Raw genomic sequence first — 21,369 nt, forward strand, 5'->3', positions numbered from 1 at the left:
GACCATATTAAGTAATTCTTGCACTACAGGCATAGACATCAGACAGACTTCACAATACTGACCCCATACACATACACAATCGATAAGGAAAACAACAAGAAATCTGTAAACTCAGCTCTATAAGAACTCTGAAAAGCAAACAGAGAGTTGCAGCAATTAACTGTACACTGAAACAATAACAAAAAGGTAGTTTTTAAATGATAAAAAAAAAAAAATTTCCAAAGATCTCAACCTCTTTCCCTCCCAGGTGGCAGCAGCCTCAGTGATGGCTGCAGTGGAGACAGACCACTCACTGCACTCTCAGAGAGGGGCTCAATCTCTGACTGTGGAGCAAGCAGTATAGACTTTTCTGGTGGACTGTTTAGTGCGTCTGTTCTGATATGTCTGGGAGATGCCTTAAGGAGTGAAGCCTTGGTTTGGCCTGATTCAGAACTCACACAGAGAGGGGGGCTAAGCAGGAAGCAACAACTAAACACCATGCTCACCCTTAATTGCCTGGGACTAAATGGTGTGAGTAAAGCAGATGATTAACTCCTAAGAACAGAACAGAACCCAGTGACGATTTCCTGCAGAAATTAATTTTTCAAAAGTACTGTGTACACAGGTACACACTCATGCTTAGAGCTAACACATTGTAAAATTCTAATATCCTGGTTTCAACAATCACAAGCCATACAAAGAAACTGGAAATAATGGCCCATTCAAAAGAACAAGATGAAGGCAACAGGATTCATCTGTGTGGAAACATGGATAGTGGACAGACTACAAGATTTTAAAACAATAGCATTAAAGATTCTCAGTGAACTAAAGGAAAACACAGACAAATAACTGAAGGAAACCAGGAAAATGACACATGAACAAAATGAGAATATCAATAGTGAGATGGACACTATAAAAAGGAATCGAACAGAATTACTGGAGTTTAAAAATAAAATAACTGAAATAAAAGATTCAGTGGAGAAGATCAACAACAGATTTAAGCTGGCAGAAGAAAGAATCCATGAACTAGAGGATAACGCAATCAAAATTATTGAGTCTGAAGAACAAAAAAGAGAAAAGGATCAATAAACCTGAGAAAAGGATCAAGAAAGCTGAGCAAAGCCTAATGGATTATGGAACACCATGAGCAAAGCCTAGTGGATTATGGAACACCATCAGGTGAACCACAATACCCATCATGGGAGTCCTAGAAGGAGAAGACAGAAAAAGAACAGAAAGAATATTTATAGAAACTGACAGAAAACTCCCCAAATTTGATGAAAGATGAAAGTACACATTTAAGGAGATCAACAAACTCCAAGTAGGGTAAATCCCCAGAGACCCACACTGGGACACATTATACTCAATCTCAGAAACCAAGGACAAAGTGAGAATCGAGAAAGCCGCAAGAGAAAAGTAAATCATTAAATTCAACGCATCCTTCATCAAATTAAGCACCAATTAATTTCACCTCAGAAACATGGAGCCCAGAAGGCAGTGAGTTGACATATTTGAAGTGCTGAAAGAAAAAAAAAAATCTGAACCAAGAATTGTTTATCCAGCAAAACTGCCTTTTAAGAATGACAGTAAAATTAAGACATTCCCCGATAAACAAAAACCAAGGGAGTTTGTGATGGCCAGACCTGCCCTGCAAAAGTACTAAACGGAGTTCTGTAGATAGAATGTAAAGAACACTAGAAAATAACTAAAAAAAAAAAAAATTTTTTTTCTAGTAATCTCATGGGCAAATCTAATGGCCAATTTTATCGTATTTTTGGTTTGTAACTTTGGTATTTACATCATACCAGAGTTGTAAAAAAAACACAAATGCATAAAATATAATTATAAATTTATGTTATTGTCCACATAATGTATAAAGATATAATTTACGATAACAACAACATAAAGAGGGGGAGGAGTGGTATGGGAAGACAGTTTTTGTATGTCATTGAAGTTAAGTTAGTATCAATTTAAACTAGTTTCTCATAAATTTAAGACGTTAAGTGTAATCTTTATGGTAACCTCTAAGAAAACTGCCAAAAATATACACACAAAAGGAAAGGAGAAGGAAATCAAATTGGTTCAGTATGAAAAATCAACTAAACATAAATGAGGGTAGTATTGGAGGAAAAGAGGGAAAAAAACAAGGTATAAGACACATATTATGGATTGAACTGTTTCCCCCAAAAATATGTGTGTTGTAAATCCTAAGCTCTATGCCTGTGGTTATAACCCTATTTGGGAATCAGTTGTCATTGTTATGCTAATGAGGCAGGATCACTGAAGAACATATCTTGAGTCAATCTCTTTTGAGATATAAAAGAAATTAAACAAGAAAGGTAGGAAGCAGAGACAGGGGAAGAGAGATGTCAAGCCACATGAAGATTGCCCAGGAGAAGAAAACCAGAGGAGACAAGGACACTCCTTCAGAGCCGACAAAGAGAAAAAGTCTTCCCCTAGAGCTGGTGCCCTGAATTTGGATTTCTAGCCTCCCAAAATGTGAGAAAATAAATTTCTATTTGTTAAAGCCACTCACTTGTGGTTCTTCTCTTATAACAGCACTAGATAACTAAGACAACATACACACACAAAAACAAATATCAAAACCACAGAAGTATGTCCTCTCTTATTGGTATTACCTTAAATTTAAAGTCTCCACTCAAAAGGCAGAGAGTGGCATAATGAATTTTTTTCTTAAAGAAACCATGATCCTTCCATATGCTGTCCCTAAGAGATACATCCTGGAACCAAGACACAAATAGGTTGAAAATGAAAGGATGAAAACAATATTCCATGCAAATAGTAACTAAGAGAGACCTGGGGTGACTATATTAATATCAGGCAAATCAGACTGTAAGTCAAAATATGTTATAAGAGTCAAAGTAGGGTATTGTATACTAATTAAAGGGTCCATTTTTGAAAAAGATACAACGATTGTACATATTTATGCACCTAACATCAGAGCCCCAAAATATGTAAGTTGAAAGAGAGAAATAGACTATCTACAATAACAGTTGGAGACATTAATATACCACTTACAATAACGGATAGAACATCTACAAAGAAGACCAATAAGGAAATAGAAGATTTGAACAACACTACATACCAATAGATCTAAGACATATATAGAAAACTCCACCCAACAACCACAAAATACGCATTCCTCTCCAGTGCTCATGGATCATTCTCCAGTATAGATCATATGCTAGGCCACAAAACAAGTCTCAACAAATTTAAAAAAGATTGAAATCAAACAAAGTATCTTCTCTGATCACAATGGAATGAAACTAGAAATTAATAGCATAAAAAAAAACTGGAAAATACAGAAATATGTTGAAACCGAACAATATACTATTAAACAACCAATGGATCAGGAAGAAATCAAGAAAAAAATTGGAAGATAGTTAGGGTTGAATGAAAATGAAAGCACAATATACCAAAGCTTATGGGATGAAGTGAAGGCAGTGTTCAAAGGAAAATTTATAGCAGTAAATGCCTACGAGAAAAGAAAAAAGATCTCAAATCAATAACCTAACTTTGCAACTTGAGGAACTAGAAAAATAAGAGCAAACTAAGTTCAATGCTAAAAGAAGGAAGAAAATAACAAAGATTAGGGTGTAGACAAATGACATGAAGGAAAAAAAGAAAATGGAGGATAGCAACACATAAAACCAGAAGTTGGTTCTTTGAAAAGATCAATAAAATTTAGCTAGACTGATAATGGAGAGAGAGAGGATGCAAATAACCAAAATGAGAAATGAAAATGGGAACATAACAACCAACCCTATAGAAATAAAAAAAAGATCATAAGCGAATGCTATGAACAAATGTTCAGCAACAAATTAGATAACTTACATGAAATGGACAATTTCTTAGAAACACACAAACTACCTAAATTCACTCAAGAAAAAATACAAAATCTCCACAAATTCCCCTCCCTCTCCAAAAAAAATGGTCTGGATCAGATGGCTTCACTGGGGAATTCTACAAATATTTAACGAAAAGTTGACTCCAATCCTTAAATTTTCCAGGAGGAGGGAACACTTCCTAACACACTCTATGAGATCAGCATGACACTGGTACCAAAACCAGACGAGAAAACTACAGGCCAATATCCTTTATGAATATATACATGCAAAAATCCTCAACAAAATACTAGCAAATTGAGTCCAATATCATATTAAAAATACTATACACCATGACTAAGTGGGATTTATTCCAAGAATGCAAATGTGGCTCAACATCAGAAAATTAATCAATGTAATATGCCACATTAATAAAATGATGTAAAAGAACCGCATGATCATCTTAAAGGCATTTGACAAAATCCAATACCCTTTCATAACAAAAAGAACTAGGAAAAAGAGGGAAATTTCTCAATCTGATAAAGGGCATTTATGAAAAATCCATAGTTAACATCAGATTGGGTGAAGGAAGGCCTTAAGATCAGAAGTAAGACAAGGATGCCTGTTCTAACCACTGCTGTTCACTATTGTGCTGGAAGCCCTAGCCAAAGCAATTAAGCAAGAAAAAGGAATAAAATATATCCAAATCACGAAGAAAGAAGAAAACTATCTCTATTTTCAGATGACATAATCCTATATATACAAACTCCCAAAGAATCCACAAGGAAGTTACTAGAGCTAATAAATAAGTTCAGCAAAGTTTCAGGATACAGGGTCAACACACGAAAATCAACTAGGTTCCTTTACACCAGCAGTGAGCAACCTGAAAATGAAATTAAGGAAACAAGTCCATTTACAATAGCATCTAAAAGATTAAATGCCTAGGAATAATTTTAACCAGGGCAGTAAAAGACATGTATGCTGATAACTATAAAACATTGCAGAAAGAAATTAAAGAAGAAGTGAGTAAATGGAAATATATCCCATGTTCATGTATTGGAAGACTTAATACTGTGTTTTTTTTTTTAAGTAAATGGAAATATATCCCAAGTTCATGTATTGGAAGACTTAATATTGTTAAGATATCAATACTGTCCAAATCAATACCATTTACAGTAGCCCCCAAGAAGATAAAATACTCAGGAATAAATCTCACTAGAAATGTAAAAGACCTACACAAGGAAAACTAAGACACTGCTGCCAGAAACCAAAAGAGACCTACCTTGGATCTCCTTATGGGAAAGAATGAAATTGGACCCATACCTCACAATATATGTAAAAATTAACTCCAAATACAATCAATCAATTTTCTAAATGTAGGAACTAAAATAAAATTCTTGAACAAAACATAGGGGTAATACTTCAGGGCCTAGTTTTTGACAATAGAATCTTAGATATGACACCAAAAGCACACTCATCAAAAGACAAGATAAGTAAATTGGACCTCATCAAAATTAAACATTTTTCTGCATCAATGGGCTTTATCAAAAAATGAAGAGACAATACACAGAACGGGAGGAAATATTTGAGAACCATATATCTGATAAGGGTTTAATACCCAAAATACATAAAGAACTCCTACAACTCAACAACAAAAAGATAACTCAATCAAAAAATGGGCAAAAGATTTGAACAGACATTTCATCAAAGAAGATATAGAAATGACAAATAAGCACATGAAAAGATACTCAATGTCACTAAGGAAATGCAGTGCAAAACCACGATATGAGATACCCCTTCACACTCACTAGGATGGCTATTATCAGAAAAACTAAAAACAGATGTTGGCAAGGACATGGAGAAATTGAAACCCTCATGTATTGCTGGTGGGAATATAAAATGACACAGCCACTATGGAAAACAGTCTAATGATTTCTCAAAAAGTTAGACATATAATTATCATATGACCCAGAAATTCCACTGCTAGGTATATACCCAAAAGATTTCAAAGCAAGGACTCAAACAGATTCTTGTATACCAATGTTCATTATAGCATTATTCACAATAGTCAAAAGGTAGAAACAACCCAAGTGTCCATTAACAGATGAAAGGATAAACAAAATTCAGCCATAAGGAGAAAAGAAATTCTGATACACACCAGAACATAGATGAACCTTGAAAACATTATGTTAAATGAAGTAAGTTAGACACAAAAGGACAAATATTGTACAATCCTACTTACGTAAAATATCTAGAATAGGCAAATGCATAGAAACCAAAGTTTATCAGTGGTGGGTGGGAGAGGGAAATAGGGAGTTATTGCTTAAGGAATACTGAGTTTCTGTTAAAGGCGATACAAAAATTTTGGAAATGAATAATGGTGATGATTGCACAACATAGTGAAAATAATTTATGTCACTGAATTGTGCATGTAAAAATTTTTGAAATGGAAAATCTCTTGTTATATATATTTTACCACAATAAAATTAAAAATGAAAACATACCATAATCTACTACTTAATTTTATTCTGGTATTCTAATTCGGAAACCCTGGTGGTGCAGTGTTTAAGTGCCATGGCTGCTAACCAAAAGATCAGCAGTTGGATCTCATTTCTTTCCAATCAGTGCCCTCACCAACAGAGAACATTGGAAGAGGAAATCACCAAATCAATACCATTTACAGTAGCCCCCAAGAAGATAAAATACTCAGGAATAAATCTTACTAGAAATGTAAAAGACCTACACAAGGAAAACTAAGACACTGCTGCCAGAAACCAAAAGGGACCTACCTAAGTGGAAAAACATGCCTTGCTCATGGATAAGAAGACTCAACATTGTAAAAATGTCTGTTCTACCAAAAGCAATCTATACATACAATGCACTTCTAATCCAAATTCCAATGCCATTTTTTAATGACACGGAGAAACAAATCATCAACTTCATATAGAAGGGAAAGAGGCCCCGGATAAGTAAAGCACTACTGAAAAAGAAGAACAAAGTGGGAGGCCTCACACTACTTAATTTTAGAACATATTATCCTGCCACAGTAGTCAAAAGAGCCTGGTACAGGTACAGCAACAGATACATGGACCAACGGAACAGAATTGAGAATCCAGACATAAATCCGTGCACATATAAGCAGCTGATATTTGACAAAGGCCCGAAGTTGGTTAAGTGGGGAAAAGATAGCCTGTTTAACAAATGGTGCTGGCGTAACTGGATATCCATCTAAATTGTACATATAGGATCTGCTGAATTGGTGTATGTTTTGCTGTGTATATTCTCATCAACAACAACAAACTAAATAAAATTTAGAAAAAAAAAAAAAAGAATGCTATCCAGCCATTTTGGGCTCCTCACGCCTCTGGACCAACAGGCAAAGAAGGGAGTTACTGTATTGACCGGTGTATTCTTTATTACCCAGGGGAAATCAGATTGATATTACATAATGGAGGTAAAGAAGATTATGTCTGGAATACAGGAGATCCCTTAAGATGTCTTTTATTATTATACCCTGTGATTAAAGCCGATGGAAAACTACAGCAACCAAATTCCAATATGATTGCTAATTGCTCAGGCCTTTCAGGAATGAAGGTTTAAGTCACCCTACCAGGCAAAGAATGACAACCAGCTGAAGTGCTTACTGAAGGCGAAGGGAATACAGAACGGGTGGTAGAAGAAGATAGTTCTAATTACCAGTTATAACCACCTCACTGGTTACAGAAATGAGGACTGTAATTGTTATGAATATTTCTGCCTTGTATGTGTGCATCAAATATTCTTATTTTCTTCACTTATAAAATATAAGATGTAAACAGTGCTAGTATGTTTTTGGTTGTAAACATGTTAGGTGCAAGTATGACTTTAAGGAGATGTGTACAGGTACCAAGTTAACAAGAGGTGGACTGTGATGGTTAAGGTTGTGTGTCAACTTGGCTGGGTCATGATTCTCAGTGGTTTGGCGGTTATGTAATGATGTACTTATGCAGTTAGTGATACAATGTAATCACCTCCATTTTTTTTTTTATGTGATCAGCCAATCAGTTGTAAGGGGCGTTTCCTTGAGTGTGTGGCCTGCATCTGATATATATGGATGTTCTGGCAAAGCTTGCTGGCTTTTGCTCTCTCTGGATCCTGCATTTGACTCGTCGTCATCTGATCTCTGGTTTTTGGGATTTGAGCCAGCAGCCTGCCATCTCACCTGCCAATCTTGGATTATCAGCCTCTGTAGCTCATGAGCCAGCAACTTGCCACCTGACCTGCCAATCTTGAGTTTGTCAAGCCCCACAGCTACGTGAATCAGGGGAAGTCTCCAGCCTGATGCCCGACTCACAGACTTGGGACTTGTCAGCCTCTACAGCCACCTGAGCCATTTCCTTGAGATAAATCTCTCTCTCTATATATACATACTTCGCTGATTTTGCTTTTGTAGAGAATCCAGCCTGACATGTAGTAAACATGAAAAATTTCTTCTAAAACATTTCTAAGTTATACTTACTGAATAACTTTCTACATACATGTTCTGATCTGTTCCTAAATATAAGACTTATTTCTTATTTACATGCATGATTGAACAATGACAATCCTGTTTGTTAATGATAAATTTCAAAATGCATAATAAAACGAGACTCCTGGGAGTAAAAAGAAGGAAAGGACATGATGGGCAAGGCCATTTCTCGAAATTGAAAAATGCACTTGAGCAAGGCATCAAAATACGGATAATAAGGGTGGAATGGGAAGTAGCAAAAAAAAGGAAGGAGGAAGCAGCAGAGCACATCAAGTGAGGGGGATGGCATTTGCCAGATTCTCACTTACACTTATTATCTGAGGCCAAGCACAAAGAAGATGAGGAAGAACATTGACTTCATGAAGGTGATTTCCTCTCAAGGGAGGTTTCTAATCTAAAACACAGAGCTGGATTTCCCCAGTGTACAGGCTACCTACTGGAAGTTAATTAGGCGATGTTGTTATCTCCTTTAATTAAACTACCCATGTGTCTATTTTACTTGATGAAGAGTCTAATGCGTACAAATTTAAGTACTAAGACTTTCTGTAGATACATTTATGAGTGTTGTTTATTTTTAATCACCCCTACATCTGTATATGTCGGATTAACTTTTAATACAATTAGCTATCATATTTTACTGTGTGTATGCATATTCAGCCTTCATAAAATTATAATTCATTCTAGTTCCTGAAAATATTAGAGAAATCCAAGTTATGTGTGACCAATTTACACCAAAAAAAAAAAAAAAGTGCTGATTTAACTGAATATGCTAAAATTTATTTGGCCAAAGGTATTGATTGCAAACATTCCAAAATCTTCACTTGAACATTAATTATGTAATGTGTAGCCAACAGTAATGTGATGAAAGAATTCGGAGTGGTATATTGAATTGTCAAAAACCTGTACCAGTAACGATGTAATAATGATAACAATCATGGCAATGATAAGGATGGTGATGATGGCTAAACTTATTAGCGTTTGCCATCTACCTGGAGTGCTTTTTTATCTTGTTAGTAAGTACACCACTACATAGAGACAAATGGCTTCTAATTGTTTTCAAAATAGTGAGAATTTCTACCTTGATGAAATAAGCTAATACATAATATGTAAATGCAGTATGCACTTATGGCCATTAATGTCCTCACTGAAGTTCTAGTGTTTGTAAGGAGGTAAAAAAAAAAAAAAAACTGAATGAAAATCGAAGAGAAATGATTTATATGTGTGTGTGTGTGTGTGAAAATGAGGAAAATAAAAACATTGTGAACATACACAGTCTATTACCTAGTTTCCAATTATTTAATATATTATGTGTAATTATATATTACAATTCAAAGTGAATGAAAGACATCAGCTGTATAATGTGCAATTTTTATTTGGAAGATTTCTCTGAGCCTTAATTTTGTCATCTGTAAAATGGGAGAAAAACATTGCAAATATAAATTGATCTAGACATAACTCATCATAATACTCTCTGTACTTACTTACAAATTTGCCATGGCTATATCTAAATTTGGCTAATATTATCAGATAGATCAAGCTAACTTTAATTTATAGTTATTATCAAAAGAGCAGATGACTATGCTGTAGAAACAAACTCTGAAGATTTTGTATTAATTGGAAAAGTAATAAAAGAAATATGGTAAAAACTTAATTGCATATATTTAAGGAGGGTTATAATTGTCTTCCTATTTAGTCTTAGGCATAAAAGACCAAATACATATACAACACACACATACTTGTTCATTCATTTATTTATAATTGTGTATAATTGTGTTACTCTTATATTGTCAGAGTCTTTACAATTTTTTTCTTTTCTCATTTTATTAATTCCCTAGCACCAAAGACCACAGATTTATTGCTACCACAGATTTTATCACACTAAAGTCTTCATCAGTGTCCCTTCCTTGCTTCCTACTTCCCCCTTCATTCCAACCACCTTATCTGAGGTTTGAGGCAAAGTCCCTGAAGTAGAAGCTTCCAGATGCTTCCAGAAGAGAAGCCGCAGTATTCTGGCCACCAAAGGCCTTCAAGTAGTGATAACCGACCCATGCAATTGTGGTTGGTTTGCTGCTATGAGGAGGTTCTCTTGACCTTTCTCAGAATGCCACATTTATTAAGTTAAGGGCAGGTGGAGATGGAGCATCAGAAGGAAAATATGCTGGAAGTCCAAAGTACGGGGTGGAGATAGGGCAAGGAGAGAGGGCTTAGAAATAATGTGCTTCTGGGCTTCTTGGTTGCTCATTTAGGGGAGGAAAGGTGAAAGCAAAAAACCAGAAAGTTTAGGTTTAGAAAAGGAGCCAAATCTGTGCTGGAAATACAAGGCACTGACAGGAAAGGCAGGGAGAATGCTGGGGTGCTGAGAATGGTGACTCCATTCCTTTCACAGTTCACTAAAAGAATTAAAACAAATCTCATGTTTGAAATTCTTTTAACAGAGGTCAAACCATGAGTAGGGCTGTTTGTTGTTGTGTGTCGTCAAGGCCATTCCAACTCGTAGCGACCCTATGTGACAGAGCATAACTGCCCCCATAGGGTTCCTTAAGCTGTAATCTTTATGGTATCAGATCGCCAGGTCTTTCTCACGTGGAGCCACTGGGTGTGTTCGAACCTCTAACCTTTTGATTAACAGCCAAGCGCTTAACCGTTGCTCCACCAGGGCTCCTTGAATAGGCTTAGAAATGTCAATATCTACATTGATAGGCTTTTGAAGAACAGCTTAGGGTTCTGAAAAGAAATGGGTGGCACACTCAAATTAGGATAAATTGACTGTTTACAAAGGTGTGGACAGGGTAGGGGAACTCTTGCAGAAGCTCGCATTTAGCAGCATCCCTAGATGTGAGGGGCTGGGTAAGAGATTCCTTACCAGAATCCAGAAGGAGAGAGTTGAGTTAGGAAGGCTGCATAGAGATGAGCAGTCACCTTTGGTTGAGGGACACAATCAGTGTGAAAGACACTTGCCAAGAGGGAGTTAGGAGAATGAATACCCCAACTTGCCTTCCTCTGTCCTTTAGTGTCCTGCCAGGGCTCCCCATTGGCTCAACCCAATTGAAAATCAGAGGGCAAGGGAACCCCTTGATGCCATCTATACAGATCTTTATAGATTTCCATTCCTTCTTTCAATGTACTGTGTTCATTTTTCCTCCCAGCTTCATTTCATGTCTGATGTGATAAACATGTCCTTTATAACATTATACAAGCCACTCATAAAAATATTGACAGGACAGCATGTGCCTGGGTTGCTTGATGACTCTTGGCAGGACCAATAGAAATTATTCCATTCAGTTAAAATATGAGACTTCACTTAAAAACAATGCATTGTAAGTTCCTTGAATGCTAAGACCATGTCACAGATTTCTTTGCATCTCACATGGCAAAGAAATCAGTAAAAATCATTAAAGGAAAGCTGTGTTCTGAAATACGAAGCTGTAGGGAAGGTTTGAGAAGGTGGTACATGTATTGCCTGCAGTTTTAGGGTACTATTCAAACAGCTTCTCTGTTAATGATGGGTCTGTCATAATCCCAGATCTTCTCAATTGATATGCTAGTCCATGCTTTCCATGTGTCAGTAGCACTGGTGAACATATCCCAGCTAAAATGCCGTGGACACTGGGGATCTAATCGGACACTGAGAATTTTAGAAAATAAACACATTTAAGGCAGAATTCATCATTATTAAATCAGAAATCATGCCATCTATAACGGAGGGTTTTAAGATGAGAAATATCCATCCACCACTGAAGTCTAGAAACTAGAGTAAAAATAAAGAGAAATTTGAGTTATATCCCTAACCTCTGAGATTACCAGTAGCAGCTATTTCTATGCCATCTCTCAAAATATTGGAATACCACAACATCAAAGGGCAGCCCAAGTCCTCCTTCAAACCATATTAAAGAGCATCTTAGGATACCATAGGTTGTTAATATGGTAGGTCAGGTAGGCACTTACAGGAAAAAACATCTCTAGTTTTGCCCTGAAAAGCCTTATGCTCTGACACCAACGTTATCAGAGGTTCTACTATGTTTTATCTGACACCCGTCTGTCCGTTTGTCATACTGTGGTGGTTTGCATGTTGCTGTGTTGCTGGAAGGTATGCCACCTATATTTCAAATACCAGCAGGGTCACTCTTGGTGGATAAGTTTCAGCAGAGCTTCCAGACTAAGACAGACTAGGAAGAAAGACCTGATGATCTACTTCCAAAAATTAGTCAATGAAAACCTTGTGGAACACAAGAGAATGTTGTCTGATATACTGCTGGAAGACAAGACCCTAGACTGGAAGGCACTCAAAATACCAGTGGCTGCAGCAATGGACCTTAGCATGCCAATGATTGTAAAGATGGCACAGGACTGGCAACGATTCATTCTGTTGTACAGGTGGTCACCAAGAGCAGAGCCAGTGGTGTCACTAGGGGTTGTGGGGAGTGCAAACTGCACCAGATGACACTGCCAGAGGGGGTGACACCAAAATGACTGCCTATCAAATTTCTGTGCAATGTTTCAGCAGAAACATTACTTTTTAATAAAAATGTCCCTGTAATTAATTATAACAAAAAATTTTTTTTCCGTAAGTCCAGCTTAAATGTATCAATATACCTACAAGGCTAAAACTCTATGCTAATTTACTGTTTGAACCTTCTAATGCTGTCTGGTCAGAGCTGTCATTATTGCCCAATTACAGTGACGCTGCAAATCACACGGTTTCATCTGCAGGCGCTACCAGCACAAGCCGTTGTTTTCGTTGCTGCCGATGATCTTATAGTCTCTGATTTGTCAAATTTCCTGGTGTTTTAGCTACAATATTCTGGTAATTAGTATTCGTGAACCTGTATCGATAACTTTTCTGAGAAGGAAGTAGTAATTAAAGGAAAAGGAGGAGTGATATACGGGAATTATGATTTACAAGTAACATTAATACAAAAAAACATTACTAAAGATTCTGTATGGTCTGGTACGGGAGGAAGTCCATGGAGAGGGCGTGGCACCATGCGTTGCCTCACCAGGTGACACCAACCCTAGTGATGCCACTGAGTACAGCTGACTCCAAGTCAAACAACAAAAACAACTATATTCTATGTAGAATATCTTGAAGTAATAATATACAGAATATCTTGAAGTGCATTGACATAACCTAAAAAAACCCACTGCCATCGAGTCGATTCACATTGAGATAAAGAACCCTGAAAATTATGTTAACTTGAAAAATAATAACGAACAGTGAGCACTTACTGACAGGAACAGCATTGATTTATATGCATTATCTCATTTAATAGTAACAGCAATGTTATAAGAAATATTCTAGAATTATTCCCAATTTACTATCAAGTAAACTGAGACATAGAGAGGTTAATAAACTTGCTTGTAATTTAGTCAAGAGCTAAAGCTTCAGTCCAGCATTGTATAACAATCTAGTTCATTTAGACTCACTGTGTATTAGTCTTAAAAAAAAAAAAAAAAAAAAGACCCGTTGCCAGGTCTCCTGAAAAAGAGAAACTAGGACAGTATTAAATGCACAAGGATTCTTTTAGAGAAAAAGAGGAGAGAGCAGAGAGGCTGGGAGAACCATCAGAGCGCAATGCAGGTTTAACCTCGAGTGCAGGAGAGGGGGCAGTCAGTTGAAGGTCTTCGACTGCCTCACAGTCCCAGGAAGTTTCCACACGGCATTGGGAGTTGTTGTGTAGGACTTTATCTTAGAATTAATAGACAGATACTCAGGTTTGTCATGCATAAATTCATTTAGTTTACTGCAAGATAGTCATGGCAGGGCATGCAAGTAAGACCTCACAATATTTATTCAGAACCAGAGAATCTGAATCAACAATGTTAGCCAATGGTTAGAGTCCAAATCTTTAGACTTTAGGCTTTTACCTTTTAAGAATGGTCTCGGGAGAAAGCTTGACCACAACTCGAACTCGGTGGAAGTTACTCATAGCTGGGGTCTGAAGTTGGTGGTGGCAGGTAGAATCTCAGCCGGCTCTCAGTCTTCAGAGAGAACAAGAGAGTAAAGAAAGATTCCTTTGCCTCTCTCTGCCTTCTCTCAGTGCCCAGGCCCACTGCCATCAAGTTGATTCAGTGAGTGAGCAGAAATTCAGGGTTTATCTGTGAAATTCTCACCTTGGCCCCACACAATAAAGGCCGGTGCAACCTCAAAGACAAGTATGTCATGTCTTCTCTCCAGGGTTAGAGATTAGATGAAGGTCACATCTTTTCTTCAAGATTAGAGATTAGGGGGATTGTTTAGACTTATGTCTCAAGGCTAGTTTGCAAAGATTAACTATGTTATTTTCTTCTATCACAGCATGCTAAGTCAAAGTCGACTTCAAGGTTGTTTACATTATTCACATACTTCACATACTTCTAAGTTCAGAAACTCTAAATAATTTTCTAATGATTTATAGGTTTCACTTGCTTCGGCAGCACGTATAAAATTGGAATAATACAGAAAAGATTAGCATGACCCCTGCACAAGGATGACACACAAATTCGTGAAGCATTCCATATTTTTGGGGGGAACACTGGAGGCCTAGTGGCTAAGTGTTTCAGATGCTAACCAAAAGGCTGGCAGTTCAAATTCACCAGGCACTCCTTGGAAACTCTGTGGGACAGTTCTACTGTGTCCTCTAGGGTCGCTATAAGTTGGAATCAGCTTGATGGCAATGGGCTTGGTTTTTTTTTTTTTGTTTTAATAACTTATAGTTAATGTTAGAAAGCTTCAAGAAGGAAGACCATAAGTTCATATAATGAATGCTTATATAGATGGATTCTTAAAGCGTAATTGTGGCTTATACCTCATGCGAATTGACAGCCTTATGGAAACATACGGGAGTCTTCCAGCCAAAGCCCGTAGTCAGAGAAGTTCCGAGCCCCCCAGAAATGAGTCTGCTGTAGTCAGTCATGGACAGGGAGCAGCCGTGGGGAGTGTGGCCTTGGTAAAGAAGCAGCAATGGAGTGGAGAGGGCAGAAGCTGGGCCTGGAGTCAGGGTCCACTGTGCACATTCACAGGCCGCTGCACACTGCCTCACGGGTAGCCTCAAAAGAGAGGCATTTAATTTGTTATTTAAGGTGTAAAATATACATCTTATCAGAAGGATTTTCATTAATCAACAAGGATAATTCAGAAGCCCCAGCCTGAGCTGCTGGAACAGGTAACTAATTCTAGAAGCTGCCAACGCAGAAGGACACCGCTCCATGGACTCAGGGTCCAGTTTCCATAAAGAAACTGAAGGCAACCCTAGCACATTGAAGGGTATAGTTTCCTACCAGCATTTGTGATAAAATCACTTCAAGAATATCATTAAACCTCCAATGAATTTTCTTCTGATGACAGTTTCCTGGATCCTCTGAATAGGATTTGGGAGAGGAGTTTCCCTGGCCATATTCCAGAAAGTTCCCAAAGAGGAATTTCCTATGCCTCAGATCTCGTGAAAACAAGCAGAAAAGTTCCAGGAATGCACCCTAGCTGAGCATAACGCTGCTAAAAACATTGCCCTTTTAATCTTCTTTTTCTCATATTTTTCATCTTGCCCAAATCAAGCCAAAATATAGTCTCTCATGAAATAAAGAAAACTATGACAGAACCTTTATTTTGTTGAAACCTGAGGAGGGTTGACTTATTTGTTCATTTTGACCACTGTCCTGCACCTACTTAGGGACTTGGCCTGAACTAAAAGGTGAAAATTTCTTTTTTCCTGGGAAACATAAGATCACTGTGCAATTCATGTGTCATTTTCCAGCCCTTAACATCTCTGTGACCACACTCAGGTCTCAGGACGTAGCTCCTGCTTCTCTCTCCTCCTCCACACAGTCCCAGGGAGCAGGTTGGAGAAGAGTGAAGAGATGGTGGGAGGGGGCAAGCAGACAATATCTGGTATGACTTCTATTTGTACTCAACAAGAATGTAATGGCAGAAGGAGCTCAGTAGAAGGGAATACAACTGGACCCTTAGATCCCAAAGAAAAACTGTCCCAATTTCTCAACTCAGCTAAAGGCCAGCCTGTACAGCTGTGGTCCTGAGGCGTTATTCCGCTTAAAGGAATTGAGGTAGAAGGCTGACCAGAACTCTAACCAACGATTTAAGCCTTCAACTTAAAGGCATTTTTGCATTTAGTTCTACCTCTTGAAAGATGAATTATCTGGCCAAATTGTCATTTTAAAAATATATTTTTATTTATATAAGGACAGGTAATTTTTTATGATTAATATCTTGAAAGTAGTACTTATTTTTACTATATCTATAGAGCCAAAAAGTATTTTCCCTTTCATGGCATACCATTGTCTTTTGCAAAGGAGAAGGAGAGCAGAAAATTCACAGCATTTAATGCTCTTTTTTTAAAGCAGCTTTAAACCTTCCAAGTACTGCATAAAAAATGAATTTCAATCCTTCCCCATCATCTCAAATGTATTGGGATTGTGTGTGTGTGGGTGAAAGTGGAGGGGTGAGGAAAGGATGATGGCAAGGGAGAGCTTACCAGCCAGGAGGTCAGAAGCTATAAATATTTCGTGCAACAAACCAGAGGTCAAAGCCAATGCCGAAAGAGCCACAGAATTCCAGGTTGAGGGCCGACCTTGGAATGCTTGGAGTTTCTGTTCAGACATGCTTCTTTCCTCTCTTCCTCCCTCCCCTCAATCCCAGCCAGAAATTAGAGGCTTCAAACCATTTACTTAGGAGAATTTAAGAAATTCCACTAGTTCCTGGTTTTGACCAGATTAGAAAATACAGAAAAAGAAGAGTCTTAAAAAAATTATAGTTCTGGAGCTGTTGAACAAAATCAAGAAATGTAGAATAATAATAACACTTTAGCTCTTACACAGAGCTTTTCATCTTCAATGGATGCAAGAAACATAAACAAGTTTCACTGCAGTGCTATGAAGAAGGTGAGTAAATATTATTATCTCTGTTTCATGGTTGGAGGTCAGTCCATGGATGGCACAAACATTAAGTGCTCAACTACTAGATGAAAGGTTGATGGTTCAAACCCACACGAGAAGACAAGCCTAGCAATCTGCTCCAACTCTGTAAACATGGGGTCAACGTGAGTTGGCATCTACTCAAGGGGCAGCTATCAACAGCAAACAATAGCTTGAGGAACTGAGACCAAGGCAAAGTAACCAGCCCACTGAGGCCAAAATGGAGATTTGGAAGATGACCTCATGGAATTTGCTGGGTATGGCTGGTCTGATCTTGCCTCCTATCTTTTTCCTCTGATGCCTAGACATGGCAGTTAGTTTAACTTTCTTTGGAATCCTCAGTTTAACAGCAGGCAGGCTCTGAAGTATATCTGCTCCTCATATGGGAAGCGGGATGGTGCAGTGGATGAGGGGACAGGCTTGGGAATGAGGCAGGACTGGGTTAGAATTTCACTTCTACCAGTTGCGTTGTGACCTTGACTATGATTCATTTTCCTCATTTATTAAATGGAGAGCCATTGCAGCTTGCTTTCCATCCTAACCACAGAAACCAAGGTTTTCTCTTCTGTCTTCCAGCCACTCCCCAAAGTTACCAGGACCCTGCCTCCTCCATTCTTCTTCTTTTCTCATTCTAAAGTCTATTAATTGGAAGGGAGGTGAGCGACCAGAATTAATTAGGCAGATCATTAAATACACAGAGGCCCAGGTCCCACCCCTGGAGAGTCTGATTCAGAAAGTGCCCTAGAATTGTATTTTACTATATTAATTTTTTAAAAAGCATCCCAGCTAATTCTGATACAGCCCACATCTGATGCAGTAACCAAGTCTCTCAGGACCCTCAGCTCCAGGGCTAAGGAACCTCTAGAAGGGTTTTCAGCACTACGCTGACCCCCCGTCTTCTCACCCACACCCCTACTCCCTCCTACAGAAACTCCTCATGCCACCACTAGCTCAGGAGCTAGTCGAGATCTGATTTTCTTCTGAAACGTCAATGGGTACATCTAAGTGAGTCTGGTCATCTCTGAAGTCTAGCTCTTTCTGCCACTGTCCTCAGTGTGTTTAGTTTAATTGACCAGATAAAGTAGGCATTTATTGTCCTGGCCTGGAAACCTGCCACCATCATAACATTTCTATGGCATGTGAATTCTCAGTTTCAAACGTTTCATTTATGCATAATCCTTTGGAAGATAAACCCATCCACCAAGGCAGAAATTCTCAAAAGTACAAAAGCAGGTTCATTGCAACATTGGGGTTATATAGTCTTTTGGGATTTTGACACCCTATTTTATTAAAATTGATTTGTTAGGCTAGCCTCTAGTTAATCCTGTTTTCTTTATTGATAGCAATTTATGCCTCAATCTCAACTGAGTTTGATAATCCTATAGTGAAGCCCACCATATGCCAGATACTTGGAAGGCCCCGAGGAAAGAGATGGACAAGAAGTAATCTTCCCAGAAGGAGCCCTCCATCTCTCGAACCCAATTCACAATGAGAAGCTTGCTCTTCTTCTCTAATCTTTCTCTCTCTCTGTCCTCAAGAGCCTCTTGAGTTCCACCTTTTTTTGCTGTCTTGTTTACTGTTTTGTGGTACATTCCATCTGAATCCCTCTACACCATGGACCAGCCTTTCCAAATCAATGCACCTCACTTCTAATCCTTATTCTCTTCTAGAATGTTGGATAGTGGAGGGAACCAGAGTGATGCTAACTGATAATCCAGAAGAGGAAGGACTACAGAACAGAGGCATTGCTTTTGCAAGGGGAGGAGGCTCCTGTGTCAATCAAAGGACTTACGTGCACCTGAAAATAACCTTTACTTCTTTATTTGAATGTAATACAGTATATTTTCATTTAGCAAATAATTTTGAGTTCCTGTCTATGCTGGGCACAATCACAAACACCAGGGAACAAGGTTGAATGAGACAGTGCCTGCCCTCAAGGTGCTCACAGCCTAGGGAAGGAGAAACAGAAAAAACCACCAACTAAAATATGATCTTATAAGTATGCTGGAAAAAAGTGTGTATACACTGGGAAAACAGAGGAGGGAAGAATTAAGATAAGAGAGGAGAAAAACCATAGTGGATAGGATGCCACTTTGGGCAGAGACTTGAAACTTAAATTCATTAACAATGGAAAGGAATATAAACCCAAGGGAATGTATGAACAGTGATCTGGAAGCACAAAAAGGCTGGGAACACTGACCTCTCTCTTAAACCATTTGACCACCCAAGAAGCCACTTGAATAAAAGAAGCACAGAGCCTCTGAGAATATAAACACATTTAAATAATTTTTTCAAACTTTAATGTTTTAAAACCAATTTTCAGCATCACACTCAAATTCCAGAGAAATAATTTCAGTATTTCCACTTGAGGTCCTGCTTTAGTAATAATTATTAAATAATTACATGATCTAATTCCAACATTCCTCTGTCAGTTTGTCATACTGTGGTGGTTTGTGTGTTGCTATGATGCTGGAAGCTATGCCACTGGTATTTCAAATACCAGCAGTTGCTCATATGCAAGTTCAAGTTGAAGCTGAAGAAAATTAGAGCAAGTCCACAAAAAACAAAATACAACCTTGAGTATATCCCACCTGAATTTAGAGACCATCTCAAGAATAGATTTGGCACATTGAACACTAATGACTGAAGACCAGGTGAATTGTGGAATGACATCAAGGACATCATATATGAAGAAAGCAAGAGATCATTAAAAAGCAGAAAAGAAAGAAAAGACCAAAATGGATGTCAGAAGAGACTCTGAAATTTGCTCTTGAACATACAGTAGTTAAAGTGAACAGAAGAAATGATGAAGTAAAACAGCTGAACAGAAGCTTTCCAAGGGTGGCTCAAGAAGACAAAGCAAAGTGCTATAATGATATGTGCAAAGACCTGGAGATATAAAACCAAATGAGAAGAAGATGCTCAGCATTTCTAAAGCCGAAAGAACTAAAGAAAAAATTCAAGCCTTGAGTTCCAATATTGAAGGCTTCTAGGGGGAAGACACTGAACGACACAGGAAGCATCAAAAGAGGTTGGAAGGAATACACAGAATCACTGTACCAAAAAGAATTGGTCGACATTCAACCATTTCAGAAGGTAGCATATGACCAAGACCAATGGTACTGAGAGAAGAAGTCCAAGCTGTGCTGAAGGCATTGGCGAAAAACAAAACTCCAGGAATTGAGGGAATACCAATTGAGATGTTTCAACAAAAAGATGCAACGCTGGAGATGCTCACTCATCTTGGCCAAGAAATTTGGAAGACATCTACCTGGCCAACCAACTGGAAAAGATCCATATTTATCCCCATCCCAAAGAAAGGCGATGCAACAGAATGTGGAAATTAGTAAACAATAATATTAATAGCACACACAAGTAAAATTTTGCTGAAGATGATTCCAAAGTGGTTGCAGCAGTACATCTACAGGGAAATACCAGAAATTCAAGCCAGATTCAGAAGAGGACATGGAATGAGGGATATCATTGCTGACATCAGATGGATTTTGGCTGAAAGCAGAGAATATCAGAAAGTTGTTTACCTGTGTTTTATTGACTATGCAAAGGCATTCTACTATGTGGATCATAACAAATTATGAATGACACTGCAAAGAATGGGAATTCCAGAACACTTAATCGTGCTCATGAGGAACCTGTGCATAGATCAAGAAGCAGTCATTCTAACAGGACAAGTGTATATTGGGTGGTTTAAAGTCAGAAAAGCTATGTGTCAGGGTTGCATCCTTTTACTATACTTATTCAAACTGTATGCTGAGGAAATAATCTAAGAAGTTGCACTATATGAAGAGGAATGTGGCATCAAGATTAGATGAAGACTCATTAACAACCTGAGATATGCAGATGTCACAGCCTTACTTGTTGAAAGTGAAGAGGACTTGAAGCACTTACAGATGAAGATCAAAGACCACAGCCTTCAGTATGGATTACAGCTCAACATAAAAAAAAAAAAAAAAATCCTCACAACTGGACCAGTGATAAAAAGAGAAAATATTGATGTTATGAAGGATTTCACTTTACTTGGATTCACAATCAACAGCCATGCAAGCAGCAGTCAAGAAAACAAACGATGTATTGCATTGGGCAAATCTGCTACAAGAGATCTCTTAACGTGTTTAA

At 38.0% G+C, this 21,369-nt stretch overlaps 1 pseudogene; it reads left to right on the forward strand.

The window, feature by feature from the left end:
• Positions 1-14,733: 14,733 nt before the first annotated feature.
• On the forward strand, positions 14,734-14,833 carry LOC111752680 (U6 spliceosomal RNA; annotated as a pseudogene).
• Positions 14,834-21,369: the final 6,536 nt, after the last annotated feature.

Source organism: Loxodonta africana, chromosome 13 (genome assembly GCF_030014295.1).
Source record: "Loxodonta africana isolate mLoxAfr1 chromosome 13, mLoxAfr1.hap2, whole genome shotgun sequence".
Classification (NCBI taxonomy): Eukaryota; Metazoa; Chordata; class Mammalia; order Proboscidea; family Elephantidae; genus Loxodonta; species Loxodonta africana.